Below are 23,279 nucleotides of genomic sequence, written 5' to 3'. Positions count from 1 at the left end.
GACCTGCTTCAAACATACCACCATGCCAATCAGATTACTTCTTCCATGTGAGGGTGAAGAGGTGACCCTTCTGGATAAGATGGTGAAGGTTTGCTGCGTTTGTTGAACAGTGTGGTAGTATAACCAGGGAACAATGAAACTTGCTCCTGTTAAATATTTTAAGTCTTGTGCTGTATAAATAGCGGTATTTTTTCAGAAGATACAGTAAATAAAGTAATGTTAGTAGTGGGTGATATCATGTAAACCCTTCATGATTTTATGTAAACATTTTGTCATTTGTAAACTGTAAATGACATGGATTCTACACTGTAACGGATGTGATGTTCTATAAAGTGGTTTTAATAAATAAAAAAAAAGAGGCAAAAAGTAGTTTGTTTCTTTATTCAACTTTTGAACAGTGGGACTCAGTCAGTACATATTCAGTAAATGCAAATTATTTACACGGCAGTGCACTACAGGCATAAATCTGAAGCCCTAGATAAAACATTATAGCAGTGACAACTCCTCCACAGTAGCAGGTGGGATTTTTCTTTTTTGAGGCTCCTTTGACCTTTCGTTACGGATGGTCTGTTTATGTTTTGATCAAGAGCCTTTTTTTGGGCAGCTGAAGAGGAGAAGTCTACCTTATGGCCTCTGACCTGTATCTTGGTCATATTACCCAGCAAAACCCAGTATGCAGGTTCATCTGTAACAGTCCTTGTGCCACAGATCAACATTGTTGCTTCTACATTAAACAGAAGAGAAGCGACGTGGGTGCAGGTCTCCGCGACTCCGGCCTTACAGGTGCAGTGGGCGGCTTCAACCTTCCCTGTGATGCTCACAGTGACCCGTGGCTGCAATGCTGGTTCATTCAGTCTTTGAGAGTGCAGTACCTGAAACACACACAAAGTTCATTGAAAGACAAGAACTATGAGCCAAGGCCGACATAAATGTGTTTTATCTACTTTATCATAAATGTAACAAAGTGTTTAGAAAGTTAGCACATACATGTAATTTTTCATTTCTTTATGTGTCCATCTATAGAACGCTGCATGATATATTCTAAATCTGCCTGTTCTCTGTCAGAAACCTGCCTGCAGAAAATGAACCTAAAGTATGTAATGCAAGGATGTCATCACTTTAGAGATGGAGAAAGCATAAAGTGACAATTATGAATCACTTAATATGATAAGGAGATTCTGCAGGTCATTAATCAATGTATAAAATTAAAATAAAATGTATTTTTAGTGACACAGGATACAAATATGGAAGCAAGATGTATAATTAGAATTATTTATAATAAATATGAATAAATCATTGCAATTTCTTTAACCATAAAGAATAACTAAATCCTTCAGGACAATGTCACACACAACTCACTATGTTATCCATCTAACAGCCTCCACATGTTATCACTGTAATTTCCCCTCATGAATGAATTTATGCTGCACTAATGTGAATGTTTGCAGGGAAATCAAACGCATTTTACTCGCAGTACTCGAGCTGACTTACCTTTGTTTGGATGACGACTTGTACGCGCTGATTCCACAGATAAGGTACGAAAATATATCAGGCTACGTCAATAGCGGTTGGTCTTCTGGGTTTCTACTCCACGGCCGTGTTTCATACGGGTCCACATTTCCAATGCACGTTATTTTCTGCAAGAACCGCCGCTTCGCCTCTGGACGAAATCGGTCTCTATACAGTCCATTCTCTTTTGAGCTGCTTTTAAGCATCTTGTAATCGTCGTTCCAACACAGTGTGTTTGTTTTGATTCGTAGACCCCGAAAATGGTGCCGCGCTCCCACAATGCATTGCGGCGTGACGTCAACTCCAAAGCCCTATACATTGTAATTCCGTTGTTTTCATTCAAATTCTATTCATTTCATTCTAATTCTGTTGTTTTCATTCAAATTTCATTGTTTTGATTCAAATTCTGTTCTGTTCATTCAAATTCCGTTGTTTGTTTTCAAATTCCGTTGTTTGTTTTCAAATTCCGTTGTTTTGATTCAAATTCTATTCATTTCATTCTAATTCCGTTCTTTTCATTAAAATTCCTCTGTTTTCGTTCAAATGATTTTGTTTTCATTCTAATTCTACTCTTTTTATTCAAATTCTATTGTTTGTTTTAGAATTCTGTTGCTTTCATTCAAACTCTGTTCTATAGGGCTTTGGAGCGTGATGTCACGGGGGTGGGCGCGGAAAGGATTTTGGCCCGATCCGCCATTTTGGGGGTCTAAGCGCAAGCGAAAAAGGAGCGAAGGCACACACAACAGCCATGGTTTGTTCTTGCTGTGTGGTCGGCTGCAATGTTCGATCGCACGACCGGCAAGAGAATAAGCTTGAAAAGGGTTTGTCTTTTCATTGTTTCCCAACCTGGAAGCAACATAAGGCAGCTCGTGTATCGATGTTACCAAACGAAGGCGTCTAGCCTGGATAGCAGCTGTGAGACGAGCTGATATCCAGTTCTCTTCCATCTCCAAATATCTGTTGGTGCTCCAGACATTTTCATTCCGGTAAGTTCTAAATATGTTCATATCACTCTTTATAGCCTATTAGTTTTATTTTCGATGCACTCTGAGCTCATAGCAAATTAGAACAAACATCCTACTGAGTGATTTTGCAGAACTACCTTCTATTTATAGAGTTGCTAATTATTTGGCATTATTGCAGCAAACCAGCCTATGAAATGGATGGCACATCATGACTGGGTTCCAGCGCTACACAAGGGACCTGCTTCAAACATACCACCATGCCAATCAGATTACTTCTTCCATGTGAGGGTGAAGAGGTGACCCTTCTGGATAAGATGGTGAAGGTTTGCTGCGTTTGTTGAACAGTGTGGTAGTAAAACCAGGGAACAATGAAACTTGCTCCTGTTAAATATTTTAAGTCTTGTGCTGTATAAATAGCGGTATTTTTTCAGAAGATACAGTAAATAAAGTAATGTTAGTAGTGGGTGATATCATGTAAACCCTTCATGATTTTATGTAAACATTTTGTCATTTGTAAACTGTAAATGACATGGATTCTACACTGTAACGGATGTGATGTTCTATAAAGTGGTTTTAATAAATAAAAAAAAAGAGGCAAAAAGTAGTTTGTTTCTTTATTCAACTTTTGAACAGTGGGACTCAGTCAGTACATATTCAGTAAATGCAAATTATTTACACGGCAGTGCTCTACAGGCATAAATCTGAAGCCCTAGATAAAACATTATAGCAGTGACAACTCCTCCACAGTAGCAGGTGGGATTTTTCTTTTTTGAGGCTCCTTTGACCTTTCATTACGGATGGTCTGTTTATGTTTTGATCAAGAGCCTTTTTTTGGGCAGCTGAAGAGGAGAAGTCTACCTTATGGCCTCTGACCTGTATCTTGGTCATATTACCCAGCAAAACCCAGTATGCAGGTTCATCTGTAACAGTCCTTGTGCCACAGATCAACATTGTTGCTTCTACATTAAACAGAAGAGAAGCGACGTGGGTGCAGGTCTCCGCGACTCCGGCCTTACAGGTGCAGTGGGCGGCTTCAACCTTCCCTGTGATGCTCACAGTGACCCGTGGCTGCAATGCTGGTTCATTCAGTCTTTGAGAGTGCAGTACCTGAAACACACACAAAGTTCATTGAAAGACAAGAACTATGAGCCAAGGCCGACATAAATGTGTTTTATCTACTTTATCATAAATGTAACAAAGTGTTTAGAAAATTTGCACATACATGTAATTTTTCATTTCTTTATGTGTCCATCTATAGAACGCTGCATGATATATTCTAAATCTGCCTGTTCTCTGTCAGAAACCTGCCTGCAGAAAATGAACCTAAAGTATGTAATGCAAGGATGTCATCACTTTAGAGATGGAGAAAGCATAAAGTGACAATTATGAATCACTTAATATGATAAGGAGATTCTGCAGGTCATTAATCAATGTATAAAATTAAAATAAAATGTATTTTTAGTGACACAGGATACAAATATGGAAGCAAGATGTATAATTAGAATTATTTATAATAAATATGAATAAATCATTGCAATTTCTTTAACCATAAAGAATAACTAAATCCTTCAGGACAATGTCACACACAACTCACTATGTTATCCATCTAACAGCCTCCACATGTTATCACTGTAATTTCCCCTCATGAATGAATTTATGCTGCACTAATGTGAATGTTTGCAGGGAAATCAAACGCATTTTACTCGCAGTCCTCGAGCTGACTTACCTTTGTTTGGATGACGACTTGTACGCGCTGATTCCACAGATAAGGTACGAAAATATATCAGGCTACGTCAATAGCGGTTGGTCTTCTGGGTTTCTACTCCACGGCCGTGTTTCATACGGGTCCACATTTCCAATGCACGTTATTTTCTGCAAGAACCGCCGCTTTGCCTCTGGACGAAATCGGTCTCTATACAGTCCATTCTCTTTTGAGCTGCTTTTAAGCATCTTGTAATCGTCGTTCCAACACAGTGTGTTTGTTTTGATTCGTAGACCCCGAAAATGGTGCCGCGCTCCCACAATGCATTGCGGCGTGACGTCAACTCCAAAGCCCTATACATTCTAATTCCGTTGTTTTCATTCAAATTCTATTCATTTCATTCAAATTTCATTGTTTTCATTCAAATTCTGTTCTGTTCATTCTATTTCCGTTGCTTTGATTCAAATTCTGTTCTGTTCATTCAAATTCCGTTGTTTGTTTTCAAATTCCGTTGTTTTGATTCAAATTCTATTCATTTCATTCTAATTCCGTTCTTTTCATTAAAATTCCTCTGTTTTCGTTCAAATGATTTTGTTTTCATTCTAATTCTACTCTTTTTATTCAAATTCTATTGTTTGTTTTAGAATTCTGTTGCTTTCATTCAAACTCTGTTCTATAGGGCTTTGGAGCGTGATGTCACGGGGGTGGGCGTTCAAAGGATTTTGGCCCGATCCGCCATTTTGGGGGTCTAAGCGCAAGCGACAAAGGAGCGAAGGCACACACAACAGCCATGGTTTGTTCTTGCTGTGTGGTCGGCTACAATGTTCGATCGCACGACCGGCAAGAGAATAAGCTTGAAAAGGGTTTGTCTTTTCATTGTTTCCCAACCTGGAAGCAACATGAGGCAGCTCGTGTATCGATGTTACCAAACGAAGGCGTCTAGCCTGGATAGCAGCTGTGAGACGAGCTGATATCCAGTTCTCTTCCATCTCCAAATATCTGTTGGTGCTCCAGACATTTTCATTCCGGTAAGTTCTAAATATGTTCATATCACTCTTTATAGCCTATTAGTTTTATTTTCGATGCACTCTGAGCTCATAGCAAATTAGAACAAACATCCTACTGAGTGATTTTGCAGAACTACCTTCTATTTATAGAGTTGCTAATTATTTGGCATTATTGCAGCAAACCAGCCTATGAAATGGATGGCACATCATGACTGGGTTCCAGCGCTACACAAGGGACCTGCTTCAAACATACCACCATGCCAATCAGATTACTTCTTCCATGTGAGGGTGAAGAGGTGACCCTTCTGGATAAGATGGTGAAGGTTTGCTGCGTTTGTTGAACAGTGTGGTAGTATAACCAGGGAACAATGAAACTTGCTCCTGTTAAATATTTTAAGTCTTGTGCTGTATAAATAGCGGTATTTTTTCAGAAGATACAGTAAATAAAGTAATGTTAGTAGTGGGTGATATCATGTAAACCCTTCATGATTTTATGTAAACATTTTGTCATTTGTAAACTGTAAATGACATGGATTCTACACTGTAACGGATGTGATGTTCTATAAAGTGGTTTTAATAAATAAAAAAAAAGAGGCAAAAAGTAGTTTGTTTCTTTATTCAACTTTTGAACAGTGGGACTCAGTCAGTACATATTCAGTAAATGCAAATTATTTACACGGCAGTGCACTACAGGCATAAATCTGAAGCCCTAGATAAAACATTATAGCAGTGACAACTCCTCCACAGTAGCAGGTGGGATTTTTCTTTTTTGAGGCTCCTTTGACCTTTCGTTACGGATGGTCTGTTTATGTTTTGATCAAGAGCCTTTTTTTGGGCAGCTGAAGAGGAGAAGTCTACCTTATGGCCTCTGACCTGTATCTTGGTCATATTACCCAGCAAAACCCAGTATGCAGGTTCATCTGTAACAGTCCTTGTGCCACAGATCAACATTGTTGCTTCTACATTAAACAGAAGAGAAGCGACGTGGGTGCAGGTCTCCGCGACTCCGGCCTTACAGGTGCAGTGGGCGGCTTCAACCTTCCCTGTGATGCTCACAGTGACCCGTGGCTGCAATGCTGGTTCATTCAGTCTTTGAGAGTGCAGTACCTGAAACACACACAAAGTTCATTGAAAGACAAGAACTATGAGCCAAGGCCGACATAAATGTGTTTTATCTACTTTATCATAAATGTAACAAAGTGTTTAGAAAATTTGCACATACATGTAATTTTTCATTTCTTTATGTGTCCATCTATAGAACGCTGCATGATATATTCTAAATCTGCCTGTTCTCTGTCAGAAACCTGCCTGCAGAAAATGAACCTAAAGTATGTAATGCAAGGATGTCATCACTTTAGAGATGGAGAAAGCATAAAGTGACAATTATGAATCACTTAATATGATAAGGAGATTCTGCAGGTCATTAATCAATGTATAAAATTAAAATAAAATGTATTTTTAGTGACACAGGATACAAATATGGAAGCAAGATGTATAATTAGAATTATTTATAATAAATATGAATAAATCATTGCAATTTCTTTAACCATAAAGAATAACTAAATCCTTCAGGACAATGTCACACACAACTCACTATGTTATCCATCTAACAGCCTCCACATGTTATCACTGTAATTTCCCCTCATGAATGAATTTATGCTGCACTAATGTGAATGTTTGCAGGGAAATCAAACGCATTTTACTCGCAGTACTCGAGCTGACTTACCTTTGTTTGGATGACGACTTGTACGCGCTGATTCCACAGATAAGGTACGAAAATATATCAGGCTACGTCAATAGCGGTTGGTCTTCTGGGTTTCTACTCCACGGCCGTGTTTCATACGGGTCCACATTTCCAATGCACGTTATTTTCTGCAAGAACCGCCGCTTCGCCTCTGGACGAAATCGGTCTCTATACAGTCCATTCTCTTTTGAGCTGCTTTTAAGCATCTTGTAATCGTCGTTCCAACACAGTGTGTTTGTTTTGATTCGTAGACCCCGAAAATGGTGCCGCGCTCCCACAATGCATTGCGGCGTGACGTCAACTCCAAAGCCCTATACATTGTAATTCCGTTGTTTTCATTCAAATTCTATTCATTTCATTCTAATTCTGTTGTTTTCATTCAAATTTCATTGTTTTGATTCAAATTCTGTTCTGTTCATTCAAATTCCGTTGTTTGTTTTCAAATTCCGTTGTTTGTTTTCAAATTCCGTTGTTTTGATTCAAATTCTATTCATTTCATTCTAATTCCGTTCTTTTCATTAAAATTCCTCTGTTTTCGTTCAAATGATTTTGTTTTCATTCTAATTCTACTCTTTTTATTCAAATTCTATTGTTTGTTTTAGAATTCTGTTGCTTTCATTCAAACTCTGTTCTATAGGGCTTTGGAGCGTGATGTCACGGGGGTGGGCGCGGAAAGGATTTTGGCCCGATCCGCCATTTTGGGGGTCTAAGCGCAAGCGAAAAAGGAGCGAAGGCACACACAACAGCCATGGTTTGTTCTTGCTGTGTGGTCGGCTGCAATGTTCGATCGCACGACCGGCAAGAGAATAAGCTTGAAAAGGGTTTGTCTTTTCATTGTTTCCCAACCTGGAAGCAACATAAGGCAGCTCGTGTATCGATGTTACCAAACGAAGGCGTCTAGCCTGGATAGCAGCTGTGAGACGAGCTGATATCCAGTTCTCTTCCATCTCCAAATATCTGTTGGTGCTCCAGACATTTTCATTCCGGTAAGTTCTAAATATGTTCATATCACTCTTTATAGCCTATTAGTTTTATTTTCGATGCACTCTGAGCTCATAGCAAATTAGAACAAACATCCTACTGAGTGATTTTGCAGAACTACCTTCTATTTATAGAGTTGCTAATTATTTGGCATTATTGCAGCAAACCAGCCTATGAAATGGATGGCACATCATGACTGGGTTCCAGCGCTACACAAGGGACCTGCTTCAAACATACCACCATGCCAATCAGATTACTTCTTCCATGTGAGGGTGAAGAGGTGACCCTTCTGGATAAGATGGTGAAGGTTTGCTGCGTTTGTTGAACAGTGTGGTAGTAAAACCAGGGAACAATGAAACTTGCTCCTGTTAAATATTTTAAGTCTTGTGCTGTATAAATAGCGGTATTTTTTCAGAAGATACAGTAAATAAAGTAATGTTAGTAGTGGGTGATATCATGTAAACCCTTCATGATTTTATGTAAACATTTTGTCATTTGTAAACTGTAAATGACATGGATTCTACACTGTAACGGATGTGATGTTCTATAAAGTGGTTTTAATAAATAAAAAAAAAGAGGCAAAAAAGTAGTTTGTTTCTTTATTCAACTTTTGAACAGTGGGACTCAGTCAGTACATATTCAGTAAATGCAAATTATTTACACGGCAGTGCACTACAGGCATGAATCTGAAGCCCTAGATAAAACATTATAGCAGTGACAACTCCTCCACAGTAGCAGGTGGGATTTTTCTTTTTTGAGGCTCCTTTGACCTTTCGTTACGGATGGTCTGTTTATGTTTTGATCAAGAGCCTTTTTTTGGGCAGCTGAAGAGGAGAAGTCTACCTTATGGCCTCTGACCTGTATCTTGGTCATATTACCCAGAAAAACCCAGTATGCAGGTTCATCTGTAACAGTCCTTGTGCCACAGATCAACATTGTTGCTTCTACATTAAACAGAAGAGAAGCGACGTGGGTGCAGGTCTCCGCGACTCCGGCCTTACAGGTGCAGTGGGCGGCTTCAACCTTCCCTGTGATGCTCACAGTGACCCGTGGCTGCAATGCTGGTTCATTCAGTCTTTGAGAGTGCAGTACCTGAAACACACACAAAGTTCATTGAAAGACAAGAACTATGAGCCAAGGCCGACATAAATGTGTTTTATCTACTTTATCATAAATGTAACAAAGTGTTTAGAAAGTTAGCACATACATGTAATTTTTCATTTCTTTATGTGTCCATCTATAGAACGCTGCATGATATATTCTAAATCTGCCTGTTCTCTGTCAGAAACCTGCCTGCAGAAAATGAACCTAAAGTATGTAATGCAAGGATGTCATCACTTTAGAGATGGAGAAAGCATAAAGTGACAATTATGAATCACTTAATATGATAAGGAGATTCTGCAGGTCATTAATCAATGTATAAAATTAAAATAAAATGTATTTTTAGTGACACAGGATACAAATATGGAAGCAAGATGTATAATTAGAATTATTTATAATAAATATCAATAAATCATTGCAATTTCTTTAACCATAAAGAATAACTAAATCCTTCAGGACAATGTCACACACAACTCACTATGTTATCCATCTAACAGCCTCCACATGTTATCACTGTAATTTCCCCTCATGAATGAATTTATGCTGCACTAATGTGAATGTTTGCAGGGAAATCAAACGCATTTTACTCGCAGTACTCGAGCTGACTTACCTTTGTTTGGATGACGACTTGTACGCGCTGATTCCACAGATAAGGTACGAAAATATATCAGGCTACGTCAATAGCGGTTGGTCTTCTGGGTTTCTACTCCACGGCCGTGTTTCATACGGGTCCACATTTCCAATGCACGTTATTTTCTGCAAGAACCGCCGCTTCGCCTCTGGACGAAATCGGTCTCTATACAGTCCATTCTCTTTTGAGCTGCTTTTAAGCATCTTGTAATCGTCGTTCCAACACAGTGTGTTTGTTTTGATTCGTAGACCCCGAAAATGGTGCCGCGCTCCCACAATGCATTGCGGCGTGACGTCAACTCCAAAGCCCTATACATTGTAATTCCGTTGTTTTCATTCAAATTCTATTCATTTCATTCTAATTCTGTTGTTTTCATTCAAATTTCATTGTTTTGATTCAAATTCTGTTCTGTTCATTCTATTTCCGTTGTTTTGATTCAAATTCTGTTCTGTTCATTCTATTTCCGTTGTTTTGATTCAAATTCTGTTCTGTTCATTCAAATTCCGTTGTTTGTTTTCAAATTCCGTTGTTTTGATTCAAATTCTATTCATTTCATTCTAATTCCGTTCTTTTCATTAAAATTCCTCTGTTTTCGTTCAAATGATTTTGTTTTCATTCTAATTCTACTCTTTTTATTCAAATTCTATTGTTTGTTTTAGAATTCTGTTGCTTTCATTCAAATTCTATTCATTTCATTCTAATTCTGTTGTTTTCATTCAAATTTCATTGTTTTGATTCAAATTCTGTTCTGTTCATTCTATTTCCGTTGTTTTGATTCAAATTCTGTTCTGTTCATTCAAATTCCGTTGTTTGTTTTCAAATTCCGTTGTTTGTTTTCAAATTCCGTTGTTTTGATTCAAATTCTATTCATTTCATTCTAATTCCGTTCTTTTCATTAAAATTCCTCTGTTTTCGTTCAAATGATTTTGTTTTCATTCTAATTCTACTCTTTTTATTCAAATTCTATTGTTTGTTTTAGAATTCTGTTGCTTTCATTCAAACTCTGTTCTATAGGGCTTTGGAGCGTGATGTCACGGGGGTGGGCGTGGAAAGGATTTTGGCCCGATCCGCCATTTTGGGGGTCTAAGCGCAAGCGAAAAAGGAGCGAAGGCACACACAACAGCCATGGTTTGTTCTTGCTGTGTGGTCGGCTACAATGTTCGATCGCACGACCGGCAAGAGAATAAGCTTGAAAAGGGTTTGTCTTTTCATTGTTTCCCAACCTGGAAGCAACATGAGGCAGCTCGTGTATCGATGTTACCAAACGAAGGCGTCTAGCCTGGATAGCAGCTGTGAGACGAGCTGATATCCAGTTCTCTTCCATCTCCAAATATCTGTTGGTGCTCCAGACATTTTCATTCCGGTAAGTTCTAAATATGTTCATATCACTCTTTATAGCCTATTAGTTTTATTTTCGATGCACTCTGAGCTCATAGCAAATTAGAACAAACATCCTACTGAGTGATTTTGCAGAACTACCTTCTATTTATAGAGTTGCTAATTATTTGGCATTATTGCAGCAAACCAGCCTATGAAATGGATGGCACATCATGACTGGGTTCCAGCGCTACACAAGGGACCTGCTTCAAACATACCACCATGCCAATCAGATTACTTCTTCCATGTGAGGGTGAAGAGGTGACCCTTCTGGATAAGATGGTGAAGGTTTGCTGCGTTTGTTGAACAGTGTGGTAGTAAAACCAGGGAACAATGAAACTTGCTCCTGTTAAATATTTTAAGTCTTGTGCTGTATAAATAGCGGTATTTTTTCAGAAGATACAGTAAATAAAGTAATGTTAGTAGTGGGTGATATCATGTAAACCCTTCATGATTTTATGTAAACATTTTGTCATTTGTAAACTGTAAATGACATGGATTCTACACTGTAACGGATGTGATGTTCTATAAAGTGGTTTTAATAAATAAAAAAAAAGAGGCAAAAAGTAGTTTGTTTCTTTATTCAACTTTTGAACAGTGGGACTCAGTCAGTACATATTCAGTAAATGCAAATTATTTACACGGCAGTGCACTACAGGCATAAATCTGAAGCCCTAGATAAAACATTATAGCAGTGACAACTCCTCCACAGTAGCAGGTGGGATTTTTCTTTTTTGAGGCTCCTTTGACCTTTCGTTACGGATGGTCTGTTTATGTTTTGATCAAGAGCCTTTTTTTGGGCAGCTGAAGAGGAGAAGTCTACCTTATGGCCTCTGACCTGTATCTTGGTCATATTACCCAGCAAAACCCAGTATGCAGGTTCATCTGTAACAGTCCTTGTGCCACAGATCAACATTGTTGCTTCTACATTAAACAGAAGAGAAGCGACGTGGGTGCAGGTCTCCGCGACTCCGGCCTTACAGGTGCAGTGGGCGGCTTCAACCTTCCCTGTGATGCTCACAGTGACCCGTGGCTGCAATGCTGGTTCATTCAGTCTTTGAGAGTGCAGTACCTGAAACACACACAAAGTTCATTGAAAGACAAGAACTATGAGCCAAGGCCGACATAAATGTGTTTTATCTACTTTATCATAAATGTAACAAAGTGTTTAGAAAATTTGCACATACATGTAATTTTTCATTTCTTTATGTGTCCATCTATAGAACGCTGCATGATATATTCTAAATCTGCCTGTTCTCTGTCAGAAACCTGCCTGCAGAAAATGAACCTAAAGTATGTAATGCAAGGATGTCATCACTTTAGAGATGGAGAAAGCATAAAGTGACAATTATGAATCACTTAATATGATAAGGAGATTCTGCAGGTCATTAATCAATGTATAAAATTAAAATAAAATGTATTTTTAGTGACACAGGATACAAATATGGAAGCAAGATGTATAATTAGAATTATTTATAATAAATATCAATAAATCATTGCAATTTCTTTAACCATAAAGAATAACTAAATCCTTCAGGACAATGTCACACACAACTCACTATGTTATCCATCTAACAGCCTCCACATGTTATCACTGTAATTTCCCCTCATGAATGAATTTATGCTGCACTAATGTGAATGTTTGCAGGGAAATCAAACGCATTTTACTCGCAGTACTCGAGCTGACTTACCTTTGTTTGGATGACGACTTGTACGCGCTGATTCCACAGATAAGGTACGAAAATATATCAGGCTACGTCAATAGCGGTTGGTCTTCTGGGTTTCTACTCCACGGCCGTGTTTCATACGGGTCCACATTTCCAATGCACGTTATTTTCTGCAAGAACCGCCGCTTCGCCTCTGGACGAAATCGGTCTCTATACAGTCCATTCTCTTTTGAGCTGCTTTTAAGCATCTTGTAATCGTCGTTCCAACACAGTGTGTTTGTTTTGATTCGTAGACCCCGAAAATGGTGCCGCGCTCCCACAATGCATTGCGGCGTGACGTCAACTCCAAAGCCCTATACATTGTAATTCCGTTGTTTTCATTCAAATTCTATTCATTTCATTCTAATTCTGTTGTTTTCATTCAAATTTCATTGTTTTGATTCAAATTCTGTTCTGTTCATTCTATTTCCGTTGTTTTGATTCAAATTCTGTTCTGTTCATTCTATTTCCGTTGTTTTGATTCAAATTCTGTTCTGTTCATTCAAATTCCGTTGTTTGTTTTCAAATTCCGTTGTTTTGATTCAAATTCTATTCATTTCATTCTAATTCCGTTCTTTTCATTAAAATTCCTCTGTTTTCGTTCAAATGATTTTGTTTTCATTCTAATTCTACTCTTTTTATTCAAATTCTATTGTTTGTTTTAGAATTCTGTTGCTTTCATTCAAACTCTGTTCTATAGGGCTTTGGAGCGTGATGTCACGGGGGTGGGCGTGGAAAGGATTTTGGCCCGATCCGCCATTTTGGGGGTCTAAGCGCAAGCGAAAAAGGAGCGAAGGCACACACAACAGCCATGGTTTGTTCTTGCTGTGTGGTCGGCTGCAATGTTCGATCGCACGACCGGCAAGAGAATAAGCTTGAAAAGGGTTTGTCTTTTCATTGTTTCCCAACCTGGAAGCAACATGAGGCAGCTCGTGTATCGATGTTACCAAACGAAGGCGTCTAGCCTGGATAGCAGCTGTGAGACGAGCTGATATCCAGTTCTCTTCCATCTCCAAATATCTGTTGGTTCTCCAGACATTTTCATTCCAGTAAGTTCTAAATATGTTCATATCACTCTTTATAGCCTATTAGTTTTATTTTCGATGCACTCTGAGCTCATAGCAAATTAGAACAAACATCCTACTGAGTGATTTTGCAGAACTACCTTCTATTTATAGAGTTGCTAATTATTTGGCATTATTGCAGCAAACCAGCCTATGAAATGGATGGCACATCATGACTGGGTTCCAGCGCTACACAAGGGACCTGCTTCAAACATACCACCATGCCAATCAGATTACTTCTTCCATGTGAGGGTGAAGAGGTGACCCTTCTGGATAAGATGGTGAAGGTTTGCTGCGTTTGTTGAACAGTGTGGTAGTAAAACCAGGGAACAATGAAACTTGCTCCTGTTAAATATTCTTAAGTCTTGTGCTGTATAAATAGCGGTATTTTTTCAGAAGATACAGTAAATAAAGTAATGTTAGTAGTGGGTGATATCATGTAAACCCTTCATGATTTTATGTAAACATTTTGTCATTTGTAAACTGTAAATGACATGGATTCTACACTGTAACGGATGTGATGTTCTATAAAGTGGTTTTAATAAATAAAAAAAAAGAGGCAAAAAGTAGTTTGTTTCTTTATTCAACTTTTGAACAGTGGGACTCAGTCAGTACATATTCAGTAAATGCAAATTATTTACACGGCAGTGCACTACAGGCATGAATCTGAAGCCCTAGATAAAACATTATAACAGTGACAACTCCTCCACAGTAGCAGGTGGGATTTTTCTTTTTTGAGGCTCCTTTGACCTTTCGTTACGGATGGTCTGTTTATGTTTTGATCAAGAGCCTTTTTTTGGGCAGCTGAAGAGGAGAAGTCTACCTTATGGCCTCTGACCTGTATCTTGGTCATATTACCCAGAAAAACCCAGTATGCAGGTTCATCTGTAACAGTCCTTGTGCCACAGATCAACACTGTTGCTTCTACATTAAACAGAAGAGAAGCGACGTGGGTGCAGGTCTCCGCGACTCCGGCCTTACAGGTGCAGTGGGCGGCTTCAACCTTCCCTGTGATGCTCACAGTGACCCGTGGCTGCAATGCTGGTTCATTCAGTCTTTGAGAGTGCAGTACCTGAAACACACACAAAGTTCATTGAAAGACAAGAACTATGAGCCAAGGCCGACATAAATGTGTTTTATCTACTTTATCATAAATGTAACAAAGTGTTTAGAAAGTTAGCACATACATGTAATTTTTCATTTCTTTATGTGTCCATCTATAGAACGCTGCATGATATATTCTAAATCTGCCTGTTCTCTGTCAGAAACCTGCCTGCAGAAAATGAACCTAAAGTATGTAATGCAAGGATGTCATCACTTTAGAGATGGAGAAAGCATAAAGTGACAATTATGAATCACTTAATATGATAAGGAGAATCTGCAGGTCATTAATCAATGTATAAAATTAAAATAAAATGTATTTTTAGTGACACAGGATACAAATATGGAAGCAAGATGTATAATTAGAATTATTTATAATAAATATGAATAAATCATTGCAATTTCTTTAACCATAAAGAATAACTAAATCCTTCAGGACAATGTCACACACAACTCACTATGTTATCCATCTAACAGCCTCCACATGTTATCACTGTAATTTCCCCTCATGAATGAATTTATGCTGCACTAATGTGAATGTTTGCAGGGAAATCAAACGCATTTTACTCGCAGTACTCGAGCTGACTTACCTTTGTTTGGATGACGACTTGTACGCGCTGATTCCACAGATAAGGTACGAAAATATATCAGGCTACGTCAATAGCGGTTGGTCTTCTGGGTTTCTACTCCACGGCCGTGTTTCATACGGGTCCACATTTCCAATGCACGTTATTTTCTGCAAGAACCGCCGCTTCGCCTCTGGACGAAATCGGTCTCTATACAGTCCATTCTCTTTTGAGCTGCTTTTAAGCATCTTGTAATCGTCGTTCCAACACAGTGTGTTTGTTTTGATTCGTAGACCCCGAAAATGGTGCCGCGCTCCCACAATGCATTGCGGCGTGACGTCAACTCCAAAGCCCTATACATTGTAATTCCGTTGTTTTCATTCAAATTCTATTCATTTCATTCTAATTCTGTTGTTTTCATTCAAATTTCATTGTTTTGATTCAAATTCTGTTCTGTTCATTCTATTTCCGTTGTTTTGATTCAAATTCTGTTCTGTTCATTCAAATTCCGTTGTTTGTTTTCAAATTCCGTTGTTTGTTTTCAAATTCCGTTGTTTTGATTCAAATTCTATTCATTTCATTCTAATTCTGTTCTTTTCATTAAAATTCCTCTGTTTTCGTTCAAATGATTTTGTTTTCATTCTAATTCTACTCTTTTTATTCAAATTCTATTGTTTGTTTTAGAATTCTGTTGCTTTCATTCAAACTCTGTTCTATAGGGCTTTGGAGCGTGATGTCACAGGGGTGGGCGTGGAAAGGATTTTGGCCCGATCCGCCATTTTGGGGGTCTAAGCGCAAGCGAAAAAGGAGCGAAGGCACACACAACAGCCATGGTTTGTTCTTGCTGTGTGGTCGGCTACAATGTTCGATCGCACGACCGGCAAGAGAATAAGCTTGAAAAGGGTTTGTCTTTTCATTGTTTCCCAACCTGGAAGCAACATGAGGCAGCTCGTGTATCGATGTTACCAAACGAAGGCGTCTAGCCTGGATAGCAGCTGTGAGACGAGCTGATATCCAGTTCTCTTCCATCTCCAAATATCTGTTGGTGCTCCAGACATTTTCATTCCGGTAAGTTCTAAATATGTTCATATCACTCTTTATAGCCTATTAGTTTTATTTTCGATGCACTCTGAGCTCATAGCAAATTAGAACAAACATCCTACTGAGTGATTTTGCAGAACTACCTTCTATTTATAGAGTTGCTAATTATTTGGCATTATTGCAGCAAACCAGCCTATGAAATGGATGGCACATCATGACTGGGTTCCAGCGCTACACAAGGGACCTGCTTCAAACATACCACCATGCCAATCAGATTACTTCTTCCATGTGAGGGTGAAGAGGTGACCCTTCTGGATAAGATGGTGAAGGTTTGCTGCGTTTGTTGAACAGTGTGGTAGTAAAACCAGGGAACAATGAAACTTGCTCCTGTTAAATATTTTAAGTCTTGTGCTGTATAAATAGCGGTATTTTTTCAGAAGATACAGTAAATAAAGTAATGTTAGTAGTGGGTGATATCATGTAAACCCTTCATGATTTTATGTAAACATTTTGTCATTTGTAAACTGTAAATGACATGGATTCTACACTGTAACGGATGTGATGTTCTATAAAGTGGTTTTAATAAATAAAAAAAAAGAGGCAAAAAGTAGTTTGTTTCTTTATTCAACTTTTGAACAGTGGGACTCAGTCAGTACATATTCAGTAAATGCAAATTATTTACACGGCAGTGCACTACAGGCATAAATCTGAAGCCCTAGATAAAACATTATAGCAGTGACAACTCCTCCACAGTAGCAGGTGGGATTTTTCTTTTTTGAGGCTCCTTTGACCTTTCGTTACGGATGGTCTGTTTATGTTTTGATCAAGAGCCTTTTTTTGGGCAGCTGAAGAGGAGAAGTCTACCTTATGGCCTCTGACCTGTATCTTGGTCATATTACCCAGCAAAACCCAGTATGCAGGTTCATCTGTAACAGTCCTTGTGCCACAGATCAACATTGTTGCTTCTACATTAAACAGAAGAGAAGCGACGTGGGTGCAGGTCTCCGCGACTCCGGCCTTACAGGTGCAGTGGGCGGCTTCAACCTTCCCTGTGATGCTCACAGTGACCCGTGGCTGCAATGCTGGTTCATTCAGTCTTTGAGAGTGCAGTACCTGAAACACACACAAAGTTCATTGAAAGACAAGAACTATGAGCCAAGGCCGACATAAATGTGTTTTATCTACTTTATCATAAATGTAACAAAGTGTTTAGAAAATTTGCACATACATGTAATTTTTCATTTCTTTATGTGTCCATCTATAGAACGCTGCATGATATATTCTAAATCTGCCTGTTCTCTGTCAGAAACCTGCCTGCAGAAAATGAACCTAAAGTATGTAATGCAAGGATGTCATCACTTTAGAGATGGAGAAAGCATAAAGTGACAATTATGAATCACTTAATATGATAAGGAGATTCTGCAGGTCATTAATCAATGTATAAAATTAAAATAAAATGTATTTTTAGTGACACAGGATACAAATATGGAAGCAAGATGTATAATTAGAATTATTTATAATAAATATCAATAAATCATTGCAATTTCTTTAACCATAAAGAATAACTAAATCCTTCAGGACAATGTCACACACAACTCACTATGTTATCCATCTAACAGCCTCCACATGTTATCACTGTAATTTCCCCTCATGAATGAATTTATGCTGCACTAATGTGAATGTTTGCAGGGAAATCAAACGCATTTTACTCGCAGTCCTCGAGCTGACTTACTTTGTTTGGATGACGACTTGTACGCGCTGATTCCACAGATAAGGTACGAAAATATATCAGGCTACGTCAATAGCGGTTGGTCTTCTGGGTTTCTACTCCACGGCCGTGTTTCATACGGGTCCACATTTCCAATGCACGTTATTTTCTGCAAGAACCGCCGCTTCGCCTCTGGACGAAATCGGTCTCTATACAGTCCATTCTCTTTTGAGCTGCTTTTAAGCATCTTGTAATCGTCGTTCCAACACAGTGTGTTTGTTTTGATTCGTAGACCCCGAAAATGGTGCCGCGCTCCCACAATGCATTGCGGCGTGACGTCAACTCCAAAGCCCTATACATTCTAATTCCGTTGTTTTCATTCAAATTCTATTCATTTCATTCAAATTTCATTGTTTTGATTCAAATTCTGTTCTGTTCATTCTATTTCCGTTGCTTTGATTCAAATTCTGTTCTGTTCATTCAAATTCCGTTGTTTGTTTTCAAATTCCGTTGTTTGTTTTCAAATTCCGTTGTTTTGATTCAAATTCTATTCATTTCATTCTAATTCCGTTCTTTTCATTAAAATTCCTCTGTTTTTGTTCAAATGATTTTGTTTTCATTCTAATTCTACTCTTTTTATTCAAATTCTATTGTTTGTTTTAGAATTCTGTTGCTTTCATTCAAACTCTGTTCTATAGGGCTTTGGAGCGTGATGTCACGGGGGTGGGCGTGGAAAGGATTTTGGCCCGATCCGCCATTTTGGGGGTCTAAGCGCAAGCGAAAAAGGAGCGAAGGCACACACAACAGCCATGGTTTGTTCTTGCTGTGTGGTCGGCTACAATGTTCGATCGCACGACCGGCAAGAGAATAAGCTTGAAAAGGGTTTGTCTTTTCATTGTTTCCCAACCTGGAAGCAACATGAGGCAGCTCGTGTATCGATGTTACCAAACGAAGGCGTCTAGCCTGGATAGCAGCTGTGAGACGAGCTGATATCCAGTTCTCTTCCATCTCCAAATATCTGTTGGTGCTCCAGACATTTTCATTCCGGTAAGTTCTAAATATGTTCATATCACTCTTTATAGCCTATTAGTTTTATTTTCGATGCACTCTGAGCTCATAGCAAATTAGAACAAACATCCTACTGAGTGATTTTGCAGAACTACCTTCTATTTATAGAGTTGCTAATTATTTGGCATTATTGCAGCAAACCAGCCTATGAAATGGATGGCACATCATGACTGGGTTCCAGCGCTACACAAGGGACCTGCTTCAAACATACCACCATGCCAATCAGATTACTTCTTCCATGTGAGGGTGAAGAGGTGACCCTTCTGGATAAGATGGTGAAGGTTTGCTGCGTTTGTTGAACAGTGTGGTAGTAAAACCAGGGAACAATGAAACTTGCTCCTGTTAAATATTCTTAAGTCTTGTGCTGTATAAATAGCGGTATTTTTTCAGAAGATACAGTAAATAAAGTAATGTTAGTAGTGGGTGATATCATGTAAACCCTTCATGATTTTATGTAAACATTTTGTCATTTGTAAACTGTAAATGACATGGATTCTACACTGTAACGGATGTGATGTTCTATAAAGTGGTTTTAATAAATAAAAAAAAAGAGGCAAAAAGTAGTTTGTTTCTTTATTCAACTTTTGAACAGTGGGACTCAGTCAGTACATATTCAGTAAATGCAAATTATTTACACGGCAGTGCACTACAGGCATGAATCTGAAGCCCTAGATAAAACATTATAGCAGTGACAACTCCTCCACAGTAGCAGGTGGGATTTTTCTTTTTTGAGGCTCCTTTGACCTTTCGTTACGGATGGTCTGTTTATGTTTTGATCAAGAGCCTTTTTTTGGGCAGCTGAAGAGGAGAAGTCTACCTTATGGCCTCTGACCTGTATCTTGGTCATATTACCCAGCAAAACCCAGTATGCAGGTTCATCTGTAACAGTCCTTGTGCCACAGATCAACATTGTTGCTTCTACATTAAACAGAAGAGAAGCGACGTGGGTGCAGGTCTCCGCGACTCCGGCCTTACAGGTGCAGTGGGCGGCTTCAACCTTCCCTGTGATGCTCACAGTGACCCGTGGCTGCAATGCTGGTTCATTCAGTCTTTGAGAGTGCAGTACCTGAAACACACACAAAGTTCATTTAAAGACAAGAACTATGAGCCAAGGCCGACATAAATGTGTTTTATCTACTTTATCATAAATGTAACAAAGTGTTTAGAAAATTTGCACATACATGTAATTTTTCATTTCTTTATGTGTCCATCTATAGAACGCTGCATGATATATTCTAAATCTGCCTGTTCTCTGTCAGAAACCTGCCTGCAGAAAATGAACCTAAAGTATGTAATGCAAGGATGTCATCACTTTAGAGATGGAGAAAGCATAAAGTGACAATTATGAATCACTTAATATGATAAGGAGATTCTGCAGGTCATTAATCAATGTATAAAATTAAAATAAAATGTATTTTTAGTGACACAGGATACAAATATGGAAGCAAGATGTATAATTAGAATTATTTATAATAAATATCAATAAATCATTGCAATTTCTTTAACCATAAAGAATAACTAAATCCTTCAGGACGATGTCACACACAACTCACTATGTTATCCATCTAACAGCCTCCACATGTTATCACTGTAATTTCCCCTCATGAATGAATTTATGCTGCACTAATGTGAATGTTTGCAGGGAAATCAAACGCATTTTACTCGCAGTACTCGAGCTGACTTACCTTTGTTTGGATGACGACTTGTACGTGCTGATTCCACAGATAAGGTACGAAAATATATCAGGCTACGTCAATAGCGGTTGGTCTTCTGGGTTTCTACTCCACGGCCGTGTTTCATACGGGTCCACATTTCCAATGCACGTTATTTTCTGCAAGAACCGCCGCTTCGCCTCTGGACGAAATCGGTCTCTATACAGTCCATTCTCTTTTGAGCTGCTTTTAAGCATCTTGTAATCGTCGTTCCAACACAGTGTGTTTGTTTTGATTCGTAGACCCCAAAAATGGTGCCGCGCTCCCACAATGCATTGCGGCGTGACGTCAACTCCAAAGCCCTATACATTGTAATTCCGTTGTTTTCATTCAAATTCTATTCATTTCATTCTAATTCTGTTGTTTTCATTCAAATTTAATTTTTTGATTCAAATTCTGCTCTGTTCATTCTATTTCCGTTGTTTGTTTTCAAATTCCGTTGTTTGTTTTCAAATTCCGTTGTTTGTTTTCAAATTCCGTTGTTTGTTTTCAAATTCCGTTGTTTTGATTCAAATTCTATTCATTTCATTCTAATTCCGTTCTTTTCATTAAAATTCCTCTGTTTTCGTTCAAATGATTTTGTTTTCATTCTAATTCTACTCTTTTTATTCAAATTCTATTGTTTGTTTTAGAATTCTGTTGCTTTCATTCAAACTCTGTTCTATAGGGCTTTGGAGCGTGATGTCACGGGGGTGGGCGTGGAAAGGATTTTGGCCCGATCCGCCATTTTGGGGGTCTAAGCGCAAGCGAAAAAGGAGCGAAGGCACACACAACCGCCATGGTTTGTTCTTGCTGTGCGGTCGGCTGCAATGTTCGATCGCACGACCGGCAAGAGAATAAGCTTGAAAAGCGCTTGTCTTTTCATTGTTTCCCAACCTGGAAGCAACATGAGGCAGCTCGCGTATCGATGTTACCAAACGAAGGCGTCTAGCCTGGATAGCAGCTGTGAGACGAGCTGATATCCAGTTCTCTTCCATCTCCAAATATCTGTTGGTGCTCCAGACATTTTCATTCCGGTAAGTTCTAAATATGTTCATATCACTCTTTATAGCCTATTAGTTTTATTTTCGATGCACTCTGAGCTCATAGCAAATTAGAACAAACATCCTACTGAGTGATTTTGCAGAACTACCTTCTATTTATAGAGTTGCTAATTATTTGGCATTATTGCAGCAAACCAGCCTATGAAATGGATGGCACATCATGACTGGGTTCCAGCGCTACACAAGGGACCTGCTTCAAACATACCACCATGCCAATCAGATTACTTCTTCCATGTGAGGGTGAAGAGGTGACCCTTCTGGATAAGATGGTGAAGGTTTGCTGCGTTTGTTGAACAGTGTGGTAGTAAAACCAGGGAACAATGAAACTTGCTCCTGTTAAATATTTTAAGTCTTGTGCTGTATAAATAGCGGTATTTTTTCAGAAGATACAGTAAATAAAGTAATGTTAGTAGTGGGTGATATCATGTAAACCCTTCATGATTTTATGTAAACATTTTGTCATTTGTAAACTGTAAATGACATGGATTCTACACTGTAACGGATGTGATGTTCTATAAAGTGGTTTTAATAAATAAAAAAAAGAGGCAAAAAGTAGTTTGTTTCTTTATTCAACTTTTGAACAGTGGGACTCAGTCAGTACATATTCAGTAAATGCAAATTATTTACACGGCAGTGCACTACAGGCATAAATCTGGACCCCTAGATAAAACATTATAGCAGTGACAACTCCTCCACAGTAGCAGGTGGGATTTTTCTTTTTTGAGGCTCCTTTGACCTTTCGTTACGGATGGTCTGTTTATGTTTTGATCAAGAGCCTTTTTTTGGGCAGCTGAAGAGGAGAAGTCTACCTTATGGCCTCTGACCTGTATCTTGGTCATATTACCCAGCAAAACCCAGTATGCAGGTTCATCTGTAACAGTCCTTGTGCCACAGATCAACATTGTTGCTTCTACATTAAAAAGAAGAGAAGCGACGTGGGTGCAGGTCTCCGCGACTCCGGCCTTACAGGTGCAGTGGGCGGCTTCAACCTTCCCTGTGATGCTCACAGTGACCCGTGGCTGCAATGCTGGTTCATTCAGTCTTTGAGAGTGCAGTACCTGAAACACACACAAAGTTCATTTAAAGACAAGAACTATGAGCCAAGGCCGACATAAATGTGTTTTATCTACTTTATCATAAATGTAACAAAGTGTTTAGAAAATTTGCACATACATGTAATTTTTCATTTCTTTATGTGTCCATCTATAGAACGCTGCATGATATATTCTAAATCTGCCTGTTCTCTGTCAGAA

The sequence above is a fragment of the Perissodus microlepis genome, chromosome 9 (genome assembly GCF_051167445.1).
Source record: "Perissodus microlepis isolate ML-2025 ecotype Zambia chromosome 9, ASM5116744v1, whole genome shotgun sequence".
Lineage (NCBI taxonomy): Eukaryota > Metazoa > Chordata > Actinopteri > Cichliformes > Cichlidae > Perissodus > Perissodus microlepis.
This window is presented reverse-complemented; position numbering follows the sequence as displayed.